Here is an 8185-nt window from a genome sequence, read left to right on the forward strand (position 1 = left end):
ACAGCTGGCTTTACCTTCCTAAAGCCATATATCACTTCATGATTGCCTAACATTGACTGAGAAAGAAGGCCATTCCATAAACTGAGTTGGAAGTATACAGAAAGAGGGCCTATCTTTTTTTGTTCTTCTGGAGACGTCTGGCTGACTGAGTGTTATTAAATCTATAGTATGCACTCTAATATTTTTCCTCAGCTCTGAAAAATGTCTCATACTTCTCTAATTTGCATAACAACTGTATGCTTTTGCTATACTTATGTGCCATCTAAAATATTAATGTTCTTAATATTTCCCATTAATTGAATATTCTTAAATTAAATACATTCATTCTTTAAAAAGAAATTTCATATAACTCTCCTAAATTGAAAACCAGTATCACCTGCCATGAATTTAATGAAAACAGAATAGTAATAAATAGCTGATGCCTCTCAATGCTCTAAACTTGAGCCTCATACATCTTTAAAATAAAAAAAAAGAGATTGGTTAGCAAGTGTTGGAGAATATTAAAAACTTGAAATAATCAAAGTAACACCTTCATCTTGTTGTATTCCAAAGAATTATAGAGGGATTAAAAAGGTAATGGCTGTTCTTCTTAGTGTGTAAGATGACTTCAGGTAACTCCTAAAATCATCTGATGTCTCTCCATAATTAGGACAGTCACTCTTTTGGAGACAGTGTTTTAACAAGGCCAAAACTGGTGGTTCACACCCTTAATTTTCCAGCCACTTCATAGAGAAAAATGATCAATTTCACACCAGAGTTCTAGGTGGCCCAGCAGAGCATTATCAGGCCTCCCCAAGGTTGGAGTGGAACCTGCCCAGTACTTACTACACAAGGGATAAGAGGTTTCAACCTCCAAAAGGGCTCTGCGTCTGACCCTATCACACCTTCTCCTGATATCCTTCCTCCTAACATGACTTCTACAAATTAATATGCTACTAAATGTACACAAAGCTATCATATTAGAGTCAGAGTAGCTTGGGCCTATGTGCTGGTTTGAAGCTATTATGTACCCCAGAAAAGCCAAGTCCTTTAATCCTCATTCAGTAGTACTTGGTGGGATCTTTCTGATTGTTTCCATGGAGATGTGCCCCACCCGATTGTGAGTGGCAACTTTTGATTAGATGGTTTCCATGGAGCTGTGTCTCCACCCTTTCAAGGTGGGGTTGGGGTTGCTTACTGGAGCCCTTTATGAGGGAACCATTTTGAAAAAGCTTTAGAACCATGACAGTCACCAGAACCAACAAAGTTCACACAGCAAGAGACCTTTGGAGATGAAGAAGGAAAAATGCCCCTGGGGAACTTCATGAGACAAGAAGCTTGGAGAGAAAGCTAGTAGACATTGCCATGTGCCCTTCCAGCTGAGAGAGAAACCCTGAACTTCATTGGCCTTTCTTGAGTGAAGGGACCTCTTATTGGTGCCTTAATTTGGACATTTTTATGGCCTTAGCACTGCAAACTTACAACTTAATAAATTCCCCTTTTTAAAAGCCATTCCATTTCTGGTATATCACATTCCAGCAACTTACTAACTAGAACAGGGTATTAAATATACACAAATAATAAAATTTGGCAAAAATATAAATTTTGTATTTTGCTGTCATTTTGTAAGTTACTTACATCCAATATTAGGCTGAGGCCTGCTGTGTGTTCATTTTCATTTTATTTATTTGAATGTTAGCTTTCTCCTCAATTTTATCTATTATTGAGCATTTATGATCCATTTTTGTTTAGCTCCAAAGTCTTATTCATTTCTAGAAACAAATGATAAAACTTGACATTATTAACTATGTCAAATCACATAAGGTCTTTGGTCAATTTAATATCCTCGGCTGAACATAGTCCTTTTCATTCTCCAAGGCTGAACTTAAAAGCATATCCTCTTCCTTTATCTCTCCAATAAGGACTTTACTTATTTATTTGTAATAACACTAACTTAATTTTGTCTTCTCTTTCATCATAGTATTTCACATATTTTTCATTTCTATATTTCTCCATGATGCTTAGCCAATGTTTTTGTACTTAAAAATGTAATAAATCTTGCCAAAAATTGTATGAATTGATATATAGAAAGTGATTATATTAAAATAAATCTCTATTAAAACTTTAAAGGTGCAGCATCATTACTTTTGAAACAAGAAGCAAGAACTTCTGCTGTGGTCACTGTGGCTGCTCCTAGCTGGTCAAGAAGCATCTCTGCGCCAGAGTATGGCACAGCAGCTCTCCCAGGAGTGGGGCATCATGCTGCATGGGAGCTCCAAAGTCGTGGCAGAGTGTCTTTTGGCATCTGTGCTGATTTGAAATGATGTATGTCCCCTAGAAAAGCCATGTTTTAATCCTAATCCCATTTTGTAAAGGCAGCTGTTCCTTCTAATCCTTATTCAGTATTGAATATTTGAAACTGTAATTAGATCATCTCCCTGGAAGTGTGATTCAATCAAGAATGGTTGTTATGCTGGATTAGGTAGAGGTGTGTCTCTACCCATTTGGGTGGGTCTTGATTAGTTTACTGGAATCCTATAAAAGAGGAAACATTTTGGAGAAGAGAGATTCAGAAAGAACAGAGAATGCTGCACTGGCTTCTTGTTTCATGACACTCCCCAGGAGGCATTTTCCTTCTTCATTTTCAAAGCACTGGCTGGTGGACTCTGCACGAAGAAGAAACAGGGAGCCAGGAGAGAAAACTAGCAAATGATGCTGTGTCCACCACATGCTTTTCCAGATGAGAGAGAAACCCTGGCCCTGTTCACCATGTGTCTTCTCACTTGAGAGAGAAACCCTGAGCTTCACTGGCCTTCTTGAACCGAGGTATTTTTCCCTGGATGCCTTAGATTGGACATTTGTACAGACTTGTTTTAATCGGGACATTTTCTTGGCCTTAGAACTGTAAACTAGCAACTTATTAAATTTCCCTTTTTAAAAGCCATTCTGTTTCTGGTATAGTGCATTCTGGCAGCTAGCAAACTAGAACAGCATCCATAGCATTTTATATCAGTGTGGCATCTATGGGCTCACCTTGCTTGTAACTACTGCTCCTGAGCTCATAAAATACCTAAATAATGTGGTGGAGCAACTGAAAGGTTGGTTAGACAAGTGTTGAGTTCAAAAACTGGTTTTAGTCATCTCAAATATTGAAAGTGGTAAAGTCCTTGAAAGATGGCAATTTGATGCTGAGTGTGACAAGACTGCAAAAGATGAGAGTGCACCCAGAGAAAAGTCTCAGAAAGCTATCCAAGAGAAAATTCACCCAGCGACTAGCCGTATCACAGCTACAGTAACAGTTCTGCCACTATTGGACATTTCTTGTTCGTTTGATCTACAGATTTATACAGACAAAGATTTGGTTGTACCTGAAAAATGGGAAGAGTCAGGACCACAGTTCATCGTCAGTTCGGAAGTAGTCCATCTTCATTCATTTACTACTACAATTCACAGAGTAAATAGTATGGTGGCCTACGAAATTCCTGTCAATGACTGGGGAATGAGATGAGAAAAATATTGTACTTGCAATTCTCAAATGTGGTTTTCCTGAAACTAAATCAATTCTAGTTGATAGGTCTTATCTTGTTGGTTATAGATAGGGAAAATCAACATTATACTTCATGAACTGTGCATAATAGTTCCATTTTCTAGCACCCATTTGACTTTCCATAGGATTAACATCATGAATTAGAGGAGAGTAAGGTTATTTATTCCCTTGTTAATGTGTTGGGCTAAATAGAAGCATATTGCACATTGTTCAAAAGGGAACCAGCTGATTTTGTCAGCATGGATGAGAAACATTTTGCTATAATGCTAAAGGACGTCTTAAATCATACATTTTGGCCAAACAGCTTGAGTCAGAATATAAGTAAGGAGATCTTTAAATGTAAGATACAGGAAAAGATATCAGAATATTCAGGATCTTTGTTCAGACCCTGAAAGGAACACACATAACGCCAGTAATGAAATATTGCTTTATTAGCTCCTTTTGCCATTTATTTAGTTGTATAATCTCCATGTTGAAAAAATTTTCAATAATTTGATTTTAATGTATATAACTTGCACATCTGAAACCATGGATATTTCTACTGTTTAATTTCCTGTGCTACAGAATGCTTCTTCAAAATACCTTGTGTATTATAAAATCAAGCTTTCAGGGACAACGATGAATTAAAGTTAAATTTGTACGTTTTAAGTTTGTCTTAAAATGTTTTGATATCAGTGTGTTAATACATTTAAATGGTAGCTAGATGGGCTCAGTATAGCACACAATTTGTTGTAATTACAAGTTTTAGTTCCTAGGATATAAGAGCCTTAAAGTACTTTGAATCTAATAGACAAGTTTGATAATACCCCTGTCACGTCATAACAGTAGATCTAAAGTAAACATCCTTCTTTGGATATAAAGAAAACTCTCATTTTAAATTAGTTCACTTCAGTAAATGTTGGATTATAGTACCTTTCTATACTTTTAGTTTTACATTCTTCCCTTATTTCTAAGATTTCTCGCTGACCTTAATAAGGCTTTTCTTATTGTCAGCCTGGTTTACTTTATATACTTACTTAAACCGTACTTATCCCTGTGCTCACGCCTCCCTTAATATTCTCATTCCATTTTTCTTTCGAAAGTATATATCATTTTTTGCCTTCAGTTTAAGGCAAACTTCCAAGAAGTCATTTGTAATGTTTACTCTAAATCTTCCTTCATTTTGTAATAATTCACTTTATTAAAAAAAATCAGACATTATTCTAAACTGTTTACACGTATTATCTAATCTTCACTATTATTAAGCAGATAGATAAAGTGTAGCCATTTTTGCCTGTTTGAAAGGATTTATGTATCCTAGAAAAGCTGTATTTAATGCTAATCAACATTGTGGGAGCAACCATTCTTTCTAATCTTGATTCAGTACTATAGGTTGGAAACTTGATTAGGTTATCTCCACAGAGATGTGACTCGCCTACCTGTGAGTATTAACCTTTCATTAGAGGGAGATGTGACTCCACCCATTCCAGGTGGGTCTTGATTAGTTTACTGGGATCCTTGGAAAGAAGAAACATTTTGGAGAGAACTTGAGAATGACAGGAGAGCAACAGAGCAGAGTGATGAGAATGAGAGAAGGACGAGAGAACCACAGAGTCCACCAGCCAAAGGCCTTTGGAGATGAAGAAGGAGAATGTCTTGAGGGGATCTAATAAGCAAGAGGCCTAGAGTGAAAGCTAGTCAAGATTGCCATGTTTGCCATGTGCCTTTCCAGCTGAGAGAGAAACCCTGAACTGCATCAGCCTTTCTTGGGTGAAGGTAACCTCCTGTTGGTGCCTTAATTTGGACATTTTTTATCGACTTGCTCTAATTGAAACATTTTCTAGGGCTTAGAACTGTAAACTGGCAACTTTAAATTTCCTTTTTTAAAAGCCATTTCATATCTGGTATATTGCATTCTGACAGCTAGCAAACTAGAACATCATTCATTCAAAAATTACATATTGAGCATTTGTTAATGAGCAGAACACTTTGTGCCAAGTATCAGGATGAATGAAACAAAGTCTGGTCTTCCTGAGGCTTGAAAACTTATGAGGGACAGGGAAATACATTCCAAAAGACAATGAAGTAACCCAACATGTTTGTTTAATTGTGTATTTCTTTGTTTTGGTGATGTTTACCAAATGAATCCTAGCCCCTTGACCCAGTTTTGTGCTTATTAAGAATAAATGGTTCATTCCTCAAAAAAAAAAAAAAAAACTTTACAAATATTACGTTGATTTCTGAAGGAAGAATTTACATATTGATACTTGCAAATATATACTAAAGCTCTAATGAAAATGAGCTTTGAAAATAAATTTAGGAGATCAATTTAATATTTTAAAATCCAAAGCATACAAGTTTTACAAAGGTGACAGTGTTCCACATGCAAAAATATTGGCCTAGAAGAACAGGGAAAAGTTGTAATTTTATCCTTGTTTCATTTAATAGACTTCACATCATCCATCATAGAATTTATTGACAAAAATATTTATCTTTTTAGGAATTGAAACAAACATGACTATGTTACACAATAGTAACTGATGTTCAGATGTAGGGGCTAAAGCCTGTAGAGTCATCTTACTGCAGATCTAACAGAATTTTTAAAAATGTTTTCCTTTTTGATCTAGATATAATTTATTACAAAGAAAGATATGAAACAAAGTTAACTTTCACTACATTTCTATTTTCTTAAAACACGTCTGAAACAGTGAATTATTCACCTTGGAGTTTTCATTAATTACAGATGTTCTATTTTATAATTTATTTATTTATTCATCAAATATCCAATCTGCTTTTATCTGTCGGGTACTTCAAGTATATAATGATTAATCAGTTTTTGTCTATTCTATTTAGATTTGGGTTCTTTTAGGCAGGTAAATAATAGAGTGGTTTATGGAGAGTGATTATTAAAATGCAGTAGTATATCTCATGGAAAAACAAAGGCATGTGAGTAGGGGCACATGGAGAAATGAAGGTAGAAACTATTGGGAACCAGACTCCACTTCCACTAGATTTAAAATTGAATACATGCTACCGAAATATTTTTACTTTATGGAATGCCTTGATATATACTTTTGCTTCTGTATTGATGCTGTCTCAGTTTCTCAGTTACTCAATTTTGAGATTTTAAAAACAGAAATCTGATCATATCTGCCCACTTGTTCAAATCATACTATTTAAACCACAGGTGAAGTCAATGAGTTGGACCTCTGCCTGATTTCCATGAACAGTGATGATGAAAAGGTCTTGCTGGCTCAAAAAAGCTTGAGTTGAGCAGGATCTCTATTACAATTGTGAACAGAGAAGGCAATGACTTAACTTTCCTGTACAGCTTTGTATTAGTTAGGGTTCTCTAGAGAAACAGAATCAACAGAGAAGACTTGCAAATATAAAATTTATAAAAGTGTCTCACGTGACCATGGGAATGCAGAGTCCAAAATCCGCAGGGCAGGCTGTGAAGCTGGCGATTCCAATGGAGGAGGGTCTGGACGAACTCCACAGGAGAGGCTCACCAGCTGAAGCAAGAAGAGAGCCTGTTTCCTCTGAATCCTCCTTAAAAGGTCTCCAGTAATTAGACTGAGCATCACACATGCAGTAGACATTCCCCTTGGCTGATTACAAATGGACTCAGCTGTGGATGCAGCTGATGTGATCATTATTTAATTCTATGAAATGTCCTCATAGCAAAAGACAGGCCAGCACTTGCCCAACCAGACAAACAGGTACCACCACTTGGCCAAGTTGACACATGAACCTGACCATGACAGTCCACCCCTTGTCAACTTGGCAGCTTTACATATCACCTTAAAACATACCTAATTTCTAAATAAAAAACATTAAAATACACATTTTTTTCTTTCACCTAACAATATTTAACTGTCCTGCATATAATTGGAAACACATTAAATCTCTCCAGAATAAGGTGCAAGTCCTTGGGTAATATTAATTCTTAAACTTGATACCTTACAACTTAAATATTATAACAGGAACAAAACAGCATCACAGTTCTCATTTCTGTAAATGATCACGTGGTCACAGTTTATATTTATCACTACCTTCTTCCACTACCCATTCCATGTTCCCTTCACCCTTAGCAAGCACTTCAGCTGGCCGTGGTTCTTTGCCTGGTGGGGTGGCCCAAACCTTCATTCCTGAAGTTTCAGAGCCATTGGTAGTCCTGCCTGGAGAGGGTTTTTGCAGTTTTCCATTGATTTTAATCACAAGGCATGGTAGTACTAAAAGATGCCCTAGGGGATCTCCTATATTCCAAGAAAACTCTTCCTTCCCTCCATTGTATAGTTACAGTTCTATTTCCCCCTGACAGTCAGGGTCAATCACCCCAGACAATAATGCAATTCCCTTCTTGACTTGTTGATCCAGGGGCATGAGTAGCCCAAAGTGACCAGGTGGCAGTCTTAGATTCCAGTTCAATGGAATCATTCTTCTTTCTCCCGGTGGAAGCACTCCCCCTTTTGGAACTAAAACCTGTAGACCAGTAGAGCTTAGAGTCGCAGGTACAGGAAAGAAAAATTTTCCTAGTAGATCACTAGGGGAAATAGTGAGTGGTGCCACTCCCATTTCAATCCCTTGGTTCCTGGACCCACGGATCCAGGCTATGGGAGAAACAGCATCATACAGCAGACACTGATTCAGAGCATATACAGCTTCCTGGAGAACATT

At 36.8% G+C, this 8185-nt stretch overlaps 1 pseudogene; it reads left to right on the forward strand.

Annotated features, from left to right (window-relative positions):
- Nucleotides 1–2205: 2205 nt before the first annotated feature.
- LOC143683086 (mitotic spindle assembly checkpoint protein MAD2A-like) lies at nucleotides 2206–3487 on the forward strand (annotated as a pseudogene).
- The last annotated feature ends 4698 nt before the right edge of the window (nucleotides 3488–8185 follow it).

The sequence above is a fragment of the Tamandua tetradactyla genome, chromosome 5 (genome assembly GCF_023851605.1).
Source record: "Tamandua tetradactyla isolate mTamTet1 chromosome 5, mTamTet1.pri, whole genome shotgun sequence".
Classification (NCBI taxonomy): domain Eukaryota; kingdom Metazoa; phylum Chordata; class Mammalia; order Pilosa; family Myrmecophagidae; genus Tamandua; species Tamandua tetradactyla.